Raw genomic sequence first — 9,778 nt, 5'->3', positions numbered from 1 at the left:
TCCAGTCTGCTGTTCATCCAAGCGATTAATGATCTGTGTTAGGGGTTTACTATGAGATTTGACCAGATTTTTGAAAATTCCAATAAAATTTTCACCCCAAAAACCCGAAAGATCCTCAAGAGGGATTTTAAATTTTTTGGCGTCATCAGCAACATGAATAAAGTTGTGCCAGCTAAGGACTTTACAGTGTGGGCCATAGAGTTCCAATAGTGTAAAGAACTTGATGAGAAGATTCTCAGCATAATCACTATGAGTCCTCACAAGGTCTTTACTGTTCAAAATACGACTCGCAACAACTAGGAGGAGGAAATGCTCATAGAATACAGGCGATAGAATTCTTCTAAGGACTACCGCTCCGCAATAATTTAACATAAATCTATATTGCGTGGCCTTCCATCTGGAGACTTGATTGACGTCAAACTCATTTCGTTGAAAATCAGAAGGGATGTCGGATTTCAACATAGCCATTATTTTCGTTAATTTTTTTACCTCTATTAATTTGAGCTTTGCAGGATTGGCCTTCCTAAGAATCCATTTCTCTAATAGCCACTTCATCCCTCCCAAATAGAACAAGTGCATGATCTCTAAAATCGTAGAGCCGACAGGGTCAAAATTTTTTATTCTAGTCAATGGCGAAATTGCGTTCTCCAGGTGGTGTTGAGGCTGAGACTGTCTTTCGAATGATTCTCTTGTGCGTTTTGCACAGTCGATTTCAGCGTATACTCGCTTCTGTGCCAAGGTTTCTCCTCTGACAGCACACCTCTCACAAGCAAAGAACGAACCTGATGGCTTGCAGCACTTGATGAATGCTCTCGCTGGAGAGTCAGCAATGATACCGAGGAGCTCGAAACGATATAGTTTTCCATGCAATTCCAGGCCATTATCGATGAAACTATTCACTTCTGCGACGAAATCATCGAGGAAATCATTAACAGATGCAGGTTTTCCATCGCCACAATAAATTCCGGCAGCAAACGGCTTTTTAATATAGTTCTCATGGTGTACGTTTATGGAAATTGGCCAGATTTCTTTAGATTAATTTTTGAACACTTGCATTCCGTCAATGTGTGCAAAGACAGATATCTTGTCTTCAGTAAAAATAGTGGGATCAATTATATTCTGAAGTCCGTGTTTTATGCCAGGATAAACAAATTGCCCCACAGTTATTTCATTGCGCTTTTTTCCGAGCATGGTTCCAAGTTTCCTCTTATGTGTAGTTCCTAGTAAAGTTTCTGAGGTTTTTGGTAGGTTATGATAACCTTCAGAAATCCATATCAGTAACATGTCTGAGATTGCCTCTTGGGACACATTACTCCGATGTTTCAATGCCCACTGCTGAATTCGTTGTCTTACGTTAGGAATGACTTGGAAATTTACATTGGCGGCTCGATCGTCATGATTACTTGAGACAGTAGAGGCAATACTCGAATTATCCGACGATATGTTGTCATGACCACCACCTCCTGTGGGATTCTCCTCAGCATCGACATCGCAGCAGATTTTGACACAATCATTTATCGATGAATTGCAGGTATTCGAACACGCAGAAGCATTTGATGTTGATGAGTTAGTCATGGATACATCCTTTCTCATGTCCGACTTAATCTCATTTCGACATTGTCCAGACTGTCCATCGGTGTCCACTGGGTCTACCTGCTCATTGTCACTCGTACTTAAGTTGATAACACAATGATTTTGTTTATGCATCAGTCGCCACTTTTTTACGCGCTCATATGCTGATGCCATTACGTAGCTTTGTCAGATAATGTTGACCTGTGATAATGTTTTGCTTACTGAATATTTTGGGTAAATTTAGAACGTGTCAGAATGGAGCAGCTTCCGTTCTACCGTCGGTAATGACATTATCTATTGAATAAAAGTATAGGCTGGTAGATGGTATAATATATCAAGTGAATAATTTATGTTGGCATGCCATCTACCAAGTCAAGTCCATAGTTTAGTCACCGACACTAGGCACCCTCTTTTGAACCGAATCTCGGCCTACACTTGGGAACCGAGCAATGGTGGGGCCCAATCGACGGCCTTCATTTGGTCGATGGTTGGGGCCCAAGACTTGGTTGCCAATTCTCGGTCGATGCTCGGCCAATACTGCGACTACTGGCATTTCGGACCCGGGTAGTGCGGCCGACGTGGTGCATCTTCAGTACGCGTTGGTTTTGGCCCAAAGCGTGCTGTGTGTCAAACGTTGCAACGTTCATTATTTAACGCACGGGAAGTACGTTGAGTATTATGAAAGTGTCACAATGTCAAAGGTAAAGTATGTCACAAGGTCATATTACAGGAATTAAGGTACAAGCAGCAAAGGCCTCGACAAACACGATCACCATGGCAGGGAGGATTAGCAACCTGGAATCGCCGGTTCCGCTTCGACTTTTACACTTTTGCCACTCGTGGAGGTTCCTCCGAGCGAGGTGTCCTGAATAGCATTCGGGGAGCCACAGGCTTCGCCTTGACTTTTGCCGTGTTGCCGCTGACATCCGTTCGATTGAACTGTGAGGACTAGTATCGGGAAAGTAGCAGGCTTTGTCTCGGTTTGCCTCTGATCAAGTCATCTTCAAGAGTAACTGCTTGCAGAGACTCTCCCTCGAGTACATGTACACGGTCCGGAGGAAAACCGTCGGGTCGCTGATTTCACCATGCCCCTAACCTAGCAAATTACCGTTGGCAAACATCCTCTGGAACTAAAAATATAATTAGAATCGTACAGTCTCTAACATAATCTGGTCTTTGTTCGCAGAAATTACTCAAGCATACATCCTCTAACCTATTATCTCTGCGCTTAATTTTCCGTTGGCTGGGAGAGAAAATGCCAAGGATTCCAGTGCTGTAGAGAAGGATCCATTTTTAGTAGACTATTAGCGAGATGCATTCCAAGATAAATTCGCTCCTACAACCTTTATCGACTTAGCCCTAGTTCCACAGGTGAGAGAATGGCCCTCTCATTCCAGCCGCGGAGGCAGAGATCAAAGGTCAAGCAATAAATTGACAGAAGCCTGGCTCCATTTCTTGGAATAAAATAAGGATGTCCAGAGAAAGCTGTAAGCATCTTCAGTATTTGACAGCTTCACGGTAAACAGCCAAATGGGATTCTTCGCCACGAAAACATTCAGCTTCTCCTTTCTATCCAGATTGGATGCAATGACAGGTACATTTTCTCATGGCCTCCTGCTACAGAGGGAGAACCTATCATCAGCTGTTAAATCGTTAATAGCAAAATATCCTCAGATAAGTGAGGACATCAGGGAGGTCTTCCTAAGGAAGTCTTCAATTAAATCGGCCTCAGACGACTTGCTTCACTTTCTTTGCGCTCGTAGAGTAGAAATCCCTGAAATGAAGAGAGGCTATTTAGACCAAAAAATCTTCATCAAGCTTTAATGTTGTCTGAGATGCCTCTATCAGTCGCATTTGTTCGATGAGCAATTACTCTCAGAGTTCTGGGAACAACAGGGCCCTACCCTGAAGGTACTTTTTCAAGAGGAAAGACCCTTTCTCTACAGTGAATCTGATAATGGCCGTTCAAAACCTCAGCCAACGGCAAGAAGCTCCTCTCGGCCACATCCTGCAAGACAATTAACCAAATTCTTATCCAATCGCCCCCGAATATCGTTGCCCTACTTCAAGGAAGGAAGATATGATTGTAGACCAACCAAAAGACCCTCACAACGAGGAAATCCTTCGAGGCAAAGAACTCACAGTTCGAGGAAGTTCAACTGAGTAGCTTTATTCCTCAGTGGGCAAATTAAAGGTTCTAAAACATATCCTAAGCATCTTAAAAGGGTATTCGATTCCATTCAGAAGAATATAATATCAGAAAATAATCGATGAAAGAATCGCCCTGAATATCAAAGAAATAGTTGCAATGCTCAGTCAAAGAGTAATAGAAAAAGCAAATTGGAGGACAGGCTTTATATCTCCAATGTTCCTTATTTCGAAGCCAAATTGAATCTTTCAACAATCTTCGTTGCTTGAACAAATATCTTCATCCGCCAAAATTTCAACTAATAAATCAGCACAGAGTGCAGAAATTTCTTCAGAAAGACTATTTTTTAGCAAAAATAAACCTCTCACAAGCGTATCTTCACCTACCAGTCAAAATCAATCATGGCATATACATCTTTCCGTCATATAGAAATCAACTGTACAGTCTTACATGCATAGCATTTGGCCTGGCGAAAGCTCCTGTAGCCTTCTCTCTTCTTAGTTTAATCTTAGTCTATCTAACCGATTTTCTTCTTGCTCACCAAGATGCCAAGACCCTATAGAGCCAAGTCTGCTTTGGGATAAACTTCCTACATTCCTTGGTCTGGAGGATCGACAACGAGAAATCCAGGATCTCCCCATCACACCAAATCGAATTCTTGGAGATCGCATGGAATATCAAGCTGATTACTCTAAGATGGGAGAAGACCTTTTGGAAGGGAAACCTAAAGAAGAGCAGCCTAGCAGCTCCGTTTCAGTTTTAAAATCTGCAAAACCATCTGATAGATATGGCGACCATCCTTCCTCCACAAGAGGTCAAGGAACTAGTTTTAGAGGTCTGGAAGATACCGGATGGGGTAACCTCATGAGGGGCCTATCCGGCCCAGACGTACAGCTGGTAAGCGCAGCCTGGAGGGATTCTTCCTGGAAACCCTATTCGTCAGTATGGAATCAGTAGCAGTCTTGGTGCAGAAGAAATGATGCCCAATGAGATAATCCAAGTGCTCATTACCTGGTAGCTTATCTGAGTTTCTTGTTCTCCGAAAAGAAATTAGCTCATAGTTCAATACTAAGCAGCAACAGTAATTTGTTGACTCAATACTCCGGGGGGTGCAACCAGCTCATGTGCTCGTCCTCTGGTAAAGGCAGCTCTAAAGGTAGTTGGGGTTCAGCGAGCGAAGGACTCACAGCCCGCCAAGACGATTATCTGGACCGTAGAATCCCTAACAGATCTGATGTCCCAGAATCCTCCGGATATTAAAAGCATTTATGAGGTCTCGCGATTCACGGTACTTCAGTTGTTAATGACATTAGGAAGAAGAGTGCGTGATCTTACTCTCCTCTTGATTAATCCAGAGAACAGACATAGAATCGGACCATTTTCCACCCCGAAGGAAAGGAAAAATATAGTTTAGGTCTTGCCGAGGTTTGACCCGAGTGATGCCTGGCCGTCACCTGAACCATGACGATGGTCTTCCACCCATCCCTTATGATTCGGAGGAAACCCGTGCTAGCCGAGGCAATCTTCAAAGGGTGAAGTCTCGGTAACCGTTCTATTTATTTTAGGCTCTAAGCTCGAAGGGATAATTCCAACCAATAGTTGATTGGTATTTAAATATGAGAGTTTATTATTTTCATTATGTCATCTGACTGATTGCAATGATTACGACTATCACACGTCAGAGCCCGTTTTGAGAGGTCCAAACTGCCTCTTAAATACATAATTGTTTGTGAGTTATTACTTGGTTAGCATAATCCACTTACGCTGGTAAGTGTTACGCTGACAATGCTGTATGCTCAAGTATAGAACAATAAACCAAATAACCAAAATCTGCGGCATAACACATAGCTTTCGTATCCACTCCAGTCGGTTCAAGGAGTTCTAATATGTGGGAGATTACATTTCTCCCCTTCTAAAATAAAATTCTGATCTCTAATAATAAATTTGACTAAATAAAATCGGAATTTTACAATTCATTTTTTTTCCACACAGAATTTTACAAATTTGATCTTACTCGTGGTATACTTTCTACAGATCAGTCTAGATCTATCAAACTCTGAAGGTAATTTCCAATATTTCCGCAAGTTGTTGTTAGGCTTTTGGTACTACTGAATCAAGCGATTATGATCTGCGCAATAGCAAAAGATTCCTACTGACACGATCAGATGCGACGCCAGAATTCATTCGCCTATGCTGTTGTTTCAATGTCTACGATTCGAAGTAGCTCGTTCCAATGCTTACAGTTTCGAGTAGAATAAATATATCAAAGGCCGATTGACTACTCAACTATTTGCTGATGTGTGTTCCTGACCACACTGCCGGTCGCTTACACCCGAAAAAAGCAACGTCGCTCCGGACGTTGACATCATTTCAATGCTACGTCACTTCATACGTAGATTTCAGAATTTAATGCGAACGTCACTCAGTACTCTGACGTGAAAAATTTCACGTCAACGTACAATCAAATTAAATACTTTTGATATTGTAGCCGAACACCGCTGCCACCAAAATGTCATACCCTGTATGTGGAGTACTTATATTTATTGTAGGTTCTAGACTCGAAGGGATAAATCCTATTAGTTCAAGTATGCTGATTATTGATTGATTACAATGATTATGACTACTACACGTCGAAGCCCGATTTGGGCCTGCCTTCCATACCCAAAAGGCCTGTTAAATACATAATTGTTTATTGTTTGCATTACTTTGTCAGCATTTGGAGCACTTTGGAGCATGATCCAGTTATGCTGACAACTGTCATGGTGACTATGCTCTATGTTTAAATATTGAACCGTAACTCAATTGACCAAACATGCGACATAACATATGGCATCTATATGACTAGAGAATGACTTCTGTTCGTGAAGCATGCATCTTTATACCATCCCCCTGACCCCCACTTCTCCTATCCCCACTCCCGCAATATTGTCTTGACCAATCATTGATCTCAAAATTATTTCCATGTGATTTCATTGTTTCAGAATACTACTGTAAGCGTAACTACCAGTTCCTTTTGAAAGATTCGTATAATAGATTAATGCTTCATCAAACTCATGGAAAATGATTGCCAAAATTCTTTCTCTTCGATAATTGAAAATCGTAAATCGAAATGAGTATGTGAGCGATTATCTCGTTATTATGGAAAATTTCATAATTCGTTTTCCTTTCGCAGTTCACTGTATGGCTTATGAATCCTTATCGTAATTGTGACAGGTAGTCTAGCCGCAATAATTAGTAGGTATTAATAAAGCGAAACATGGGAAGTTGAAAACACTTTTCTATTATAATATTCAAGCTTTAGAGGGTGGAGTAATTTCACTGTTAAATGTAATAGAAAAGATTGCTAATTAAATTCCTCAGAACCGAGCAGATCTCACCAAAGACCAGATTTTTCGCAACAATCCTGTTCTTTCTCCTTTACTTCTTTCTTCAAAAATTTCCACTTGCTTCTATTTCTATTTAGACTTCTGAACTCAGAAGTTTAAAATCGCTAAGAAATTATTGCTGATTTCTGCTACTAGAATATTTTAAACCTACGTGAGCCCATCAGATCCTAAAGACATGTTAGGGAAACAACAGTTACCCATTTTTTTTTCTAATTCTAGAGTTATCCGCTAAATGCAGACGAAATATGTGATTTTTATTAAATACTTTCCTTCATACCAATTGAGCCATCAAAAATTGAGATCAATGATTGGTCGAGACAATATTGTGTGTGCAAACGAAGTGGGACGAGGGTGGATCGTATTAAAAAATCAATATACATCGTCTTTTGAGCATGATCATGGAAGCATCTTTCAACCGATACTATAACAAAAAAAGTAAAAATAAAATCGGAGATGCAAAAGCTCGATGGTATCCGATTTAGCGTGGAATGCCCTATATATTGTACGTCCTACGTATGGGTAACGCTCAACATGAACGTCATAGTTAATCTACTTATGGAAAATGAGCGACGAGCTTAATCGAGATAATAACCACAAGGCAGTCTGTTGATGAGGGGATATAGCCCATTGATTGAGGGAAGATTCACTTGGGCCATGTAGTCGGTAAGTGGCGGAATTTGTAGTTGTTGCGGTTAGGCAATGGCTGACCACGACGGGCTATCAGCACCTGGGACGCTCCAATACCCGAAAACTTGAAGATGACCGCAATCTTGGCACCCGCCAGAAAGAAAACATACCTTACCGCCATGTCATCGATGTGTTTCATTGTTTGTTGGTGTGATGATAAATTGCCCTTGGCATAAAACTTTTGTCTCAGCGGTTTATTGCTATCCGCCAAAAGTGCAAACGAGTGGATGAACGCAGACAGGCCGCAGACAGACCGCAGACCAAGAGAACAATTCGTTAGTCTGTTCAGCTCCTCTGCCAAATTTATAACAATACATCCATACATGTGTTATTAATTTACGGCGTGCCAGTTGGACGAATTCCCTTAGTCTTATAACGCGGAGGTAACCATTTCCATATATCTACTACAATAGTTCCAGTAATCTGATCAATTCAAGATAATTATTGAGATTAATTAGAGTACTGAATTGAATTGAGTCAAAAAACCTAAATTATGTATTTTTTTTATTCTGACGTATTATAAAAAGTAATCAAATGTTTCGATGAAAAAGAACTTGATGCAATTTTAATGATTGGATGTTATTCTGTCGAGGGATTTATTACTTTGATCATTTATTTTGAAGCATTTGTGATCTTAAATTTCACAATTTTTTCTATTCTTTATCCTTTGGACGTAATGAATGATAAAGAAAACGGGCAAATTGAGTTTCTTATGGAAGTTTCCCGTGCTGAGGGGTAGTAACGACAAAGTGGCTTTTTGAAATTCGAGGCACAGCACATGGCGCCTAGGCTTTTTAGTACATAACTAAGTGTAAAGGAAAGGGCTTTCTACTTAAATGTATTAAGTCTCCTTATATATTTTTTTCATGTCATGACAGTGGTAGAGTTACTCCACTCGTTGAGTTGCGGGAATACAAAAATAATAGATGTATTCACTGTGAAAGATTTTCATTCACTTCTGTGAGTCATGAGAACTGTGAGTTCTTTTAGTTCTCATTGGGAAAATGATATTCGAAGCTGTGTGTGGTAGGCAGTTTGTTGGCGCCGGTGGAATACTCGCAATTTTCTGGTACTTTGGAATTTGGCGAGTGATACGGGACAATTTGAGGGGTACCGAAATTACTTGGGGTCATTTCCATCCAAGGGGCGACAGAAATAGATCTGCGTTGGTGGGGTTGTACAATATTCGCGTGTTCATTTTGGGAACCGGTGGAATTATTCTGTGTCATCAGATTGCGGAAATGATTATAATGCGTAATCTCAAAGGCGACTAAAATATCAAGTGCATTAGAGAATCAATTTTCTGGAGATGTTGCTGAATTTTTTCAATTTTTATTTAGGTTTTGAATTCTTTGGTTTAGGGGGCCGGGTGTGTTCACGTAAATTTTCAGGCATTATGACACTAATTCTCTTTAACTGTCGAAAACATGAAAACAAAAGTACATCAGAAAGGAGGGGAGCGGATTCCGGTGACTAAATATATTTACAATAACGAAATGGTGACAGTATAGGGAGTTTCCTTTTCTGTTGGAACAGGTGCAGACTTCTATTTCGGCGCTGTTGGTAGCTCTCCTCCCTTTTAGAATGTCTCCAGAATCAAAATTTAGATGTTAACCAAGAGTCAGACGACGATATTTCGATGACTGAACTTTAATTTACATTTTATTTTACTCTACTGCATGATTTCACTGTTCATTTCAATTGGTTGTATTGATCAGTTCAATTAGTCAATATTCATATCCACACAAACACATTTCTATTATGAAGAACATCAAAAATAAATTGGGAATCCTTTTTCCATTACATATAGTACAGTTATTTTCATTAATGAATTAGCAATTCGCTTCCAAATGGTTATTTGCAATATTTTTTAAATTTCGAAATCTTATTTAAGGTGGTTGTCGCGCGACAGTCTCTGTAAAAAGTTTATCCGCTGTAAAACGGACCAGTTTAGAACACAATCTTTTAGCGGTATATAGTCTCA

Source organism: Fopius arisanus, unplaced genomic scaffold, assembly GCF_000806365.1.
Source record: "Fopius arisanus strain USDA-PBARC FA_bdor unplaced genomic scaffold, ASM80636v1 scaffold00085, whole genome shotgun sequence".
Classification (NCBI taxonomy): Eukaryota; Metazoa; Arthropoda; class Insecta; order Hymenoptera; family Braconidae; genus Fopius; species Fopius arisanus.
Note: the sequence above shows the minus strand (reverse complement) of the source record.